This window comes from Echinops telfairi, unplaced genomic scaffold (assembly GCF_000313985.2).
Source record: "Echinops telfairi isolate 266 unplaced genomic scaffold, ASM31398v2 ScPeMD7_34;HRSCAF=130, whole genome shotgun sequence".
Lineage (NCBI taxonomy): Eukaryota > Metazoa > Chordata > Mammalia > Afrosoricida > Tenrecidae > Echinops > Echinops telfairi.
In genome coordinates, this window is record NW_022103931.1 from 2,572,913 (window position 1) to 2,576,873 (window position 3,961).

Consider the following 3,961-nt stretch of genomic DNA (forward strand, 5'->3'; position numbering starts at 1 on the left):
GCGCCAAAGTGAACTCGTCAACATTCAGCTATTACAAGAGGTAACATGTGAGCAAGAGCCAATGATGTTGAAGGAAGAAGTGCAAGCTGCACTGAAAGCATTAGCCAAAAGCAAGGCTTTAGATCAGCGTTTTTCAACTTGGGGGTCGAATGACCCTTTCACAGGGTCAAACACATATAAGACAGGGGAAAACACCATTTCCGATGGTCTTAGGAACTGAGACACCGCTCCTCTATCCGTCTCCAGAAGGGTCTGCCCACATGCAGATACGCCCACATACGAATACCCTGTGTGAAGACTGTTACCCATGCTACACCATGCTTCAAGACAACATTTCATTGATTTGTCATTAGAAAGGAATATTTAACAATATATAATTACATATTGTTTTGTGATTAATCACTATGCTTTAATTATGTTCAATTTGTAACAATTAAAATGCATCATGCATATCAGATATTTACATGACGATTCAGAACACTAGCAAAATTACAGTTATGAAGTGGCAACAAAAATAATTCTATGGTTGGGGGTCACCACAACATGAGGAACTGTACCAAAGGTTCATGGCATTAGGAAGGTTGAGAACCACTGCTGTGTTAGTCTGGGTACTTTAGAGAAACAACCCCACAGAAACTCATGTATAAGAGAGAGGTTTATATAAAGGTTAAGTGCACATCAAGAAAACATCCCAACCCAGTGCTGCCCAAGCCCACAAGTCCAACAATAACCCATTAACCCATATGTCCAACACCAGTCCACAAAGTCCTCCTCCATCTCACAAAACAGGCGCAATGATGCCGACTGCCGGAGGAAAGCCAAACGTGTAAGCATCTCAGCGCTGGCAGGGGTCTCCACATGGCTGCTCCAGCACCCAGGGCTGCATCGGGGTAGGTCCATGTGGATTCTCCTTGGGGATGTCTTGCAGGAAGTGAGCCTTGCCAGCTGAAGTAGGGAACTGGCTAAGGCAGCTGCACCCTGGTCCGATCATCACAAAGCAAGAGACTCGAGAACTCGAAAGGTGAGGCTCACCTAGCCATTTATTCCTCCGCCTTTAAATTAACCCCACATGTGTTTATCTGCCAGGTTGGCACAATAAACTAACTACCTCAATCCAATCATTGCCAACTTGGCACCTATACATAATTCTTTAGCCTCACAATTGCAATTAAGTAACACCTATACTTTAATCCTGTAATCCTGTGAATATGTTCCCCCACCTATGAAAGTTTGTAAGCCAACCACTTCATGCCTTTATCCCCCTAATTTTGGGTATCCAATTTCTATTCTGCCCACTTACAATAACCCAGTTCTCTGAGAAAGCAATTCTATTTTTCAACATGAAGAGTCTTCATTCCAGTTGGAACCTTGTGAAGTCTGCATCCATAAGCAAAGTCAAATCCTGACAGGCCATCCATGAAATCAGCAACAATATGCACCAGTTCACAGGCTCAAAAATCTCCAGCTGGTCGGGTTCTGGTCAACTCAATGTGGGCTGCCTCACTCAGCCTCCACAGGGTGCCTATTGGTCACCTTGCCTTTAGGTCATGGGCTGTCACCAATACTCAACACGCCTAGCTCCATCGTGCTAGTTCATTAACTTTAGACCAATCAGCCAAGTCCACAGGTGTCAGTGGCCAAACTCAACCTGTCTCTTTATTGCTGCCTTTCTCCCACTTCCACTCAACAAGTAGCTCCAGGTGGTCACCTAGCAAGCATTTTAGCCTGCTCTCAGGCTCCCTTTAACATTCAGTCCTAGAGAGGGGAGTTTTCTTCATGGTTCCAAATTTTTTCCAGCTTCTGACAAAGACCATTAGTTCCCGAGTACTCCAAAGCACTGGGTGGGGCATACCTTTTCAAAGCTTTCTTTACAGGTGAGTTCTAAACCCATGTAAAGACCAAATTTTAATGGCTAAAAGCATGTGGGCTTACAAACTTTCTATTTTCACACTTACCCTTTATATAAAACTCTCTTTTATACATGAGTTTCTGTGGATTTGTTTTTCTAAAGTACCCAGACTAACACAACTGCTTTCTATATTGGTGGAAAACAAATGGAAATATTTTGATAAGCTGATAAAGCACTGGGAGTACTCACTTGTCTATGCCAGGAAATTTGGAAGACAGCAACATATGGCCCACTGACTGGAAGAAATTCCTATTTGTAACCATTCTAAAGAAAGGTGACCCAGCAGGATGTGCAAATCATAAAATAAGATCATTGATATCACATGCAAATAAAATGTTGTTGAATTAGGATCTAAAAATGATACATGCAAAAACAAACAAACAAACAAACAAAAATGATACATGCAGAAGCAGTACATCAACAGGGAGCTGCCAGAAATTCAGGTAGGATGCAGAAGAGGACATGGAACAAGGGATATCATTGGAATCAGATGGATCTTGACAAAATGAACAGAAGCCCAGAAAGATGTTTACTTGTGTTTAATTGAATATGCAAAATCATTCGACTGTGTGGATCATAACGAACTATGGATAGCCTTGAGAAGAGTGGAATTAGCAGAGCATTTAATTGTGCTCTTGTGTAGTCACGGAACAGGAGATAGTTGGAGGAACAGAACAAAGGAACACTGCATGGTGTTAAAACAAGAAAGATATGCATCAAGGTTGTATCCTCTCACAATGTTGTATGCTGAGAAAATAATCAGAGATGCTGGATTATATGAGGAGAAATATGGTATACGGATTGGAGGACATGGTTGGGTTGCTGAGCTGCTGGTGCAGAGCCCCTCACCAAGCCACACCAGGTGGCTTGTGTCACCAGTTTCATGGATCACATGGTCTTTAGGTCAGGGAACTAACTCTGTGGGTCCTGGCTGTGATGTCAAGCCACGCCAGTTTTGCGGGCTCTGGGATCAATACCAAGCTGTAGTAGGCCTGGCTGGGTCACCAGCTGTGTGGGTCCTGTGGGCTTTGGATTTAGGGCCGAGTCCCACAAGTGCTGGCTGTGACATTCAGGTTGTGAGTCACTGGGCTTTGGGTCAGGCATGGAGCTCCGTGAGTCTTTGTTGGGGCTCCAGGCCTCAGGAGTTGGGCTGGCTTTGGGTTGGGTACTGAGCCACAATTGGTTTCACTGAGTCACCAGCTGCATGGACAGCGTGGGCTTGGGTCATGAACCAAGCCCTCGAGCAGTGACTGAAGTGTGGCCTGGCTGCTCAGTGGGGCGATCGGAGCTGAAATTGCTGCATGAATTCTGGGTGCTGCATGTGCCTTCCTCCCCCTTCTTCCCCTCTCCCGACTCACTCCCCCAGCCTCCAGTACATGCAAGTTCTGTTCACTTAACCTGAAAGCCATTTCGCTGAGATGAGAATTCATTCCATCCTCCTTTCTTGCCAATTCTTCCCTGGTGTTGCAGAGAGATCCCCCTGTATCTATATGCTATTGGCAATCTTGTCCCCGAGTCTGCAATCTGAATTTTTATTTTTATTTATTCTCCATTAGTTAATGGTAAGACAATAGTTGTCTATTTTCATTTCTTGTTGTTAATTATTGTTAATTTTGAACAATAACATTCGATCTTTTTATTGACTATATTTGTGAGGCAGTATATATCATGGAGAATTGCCACTGATGTTCAAATCATTATATTTGTCTGGAAATAGAAAAACAAACTCTGAACATGGCTATAAACATGCTGCTGTAAGTGCTTGTTATATATTTATTCTGAATATGATTTGAATGCCAAAATATGCATTGAAACAATTGGCTAATTAGTCTATGGTTAACCTGTTCATTTTCTCTAAAAAAGTAAAAGGTTGTTTTTTCTTTTAAAAATTTTGGTAAAGACTTTTTCTCATAGTACAGGCAATCTGCATCTTAAGAAAGCATTCCTGAGGGAAGAAGCCAAGAATTAGCAGAGAACTCCTCAAGAAGAAGGACACAGTGGGAGGGCTTGCTTTACCTGACTTTAGCACATACTATACAGCCACAGTTGTCA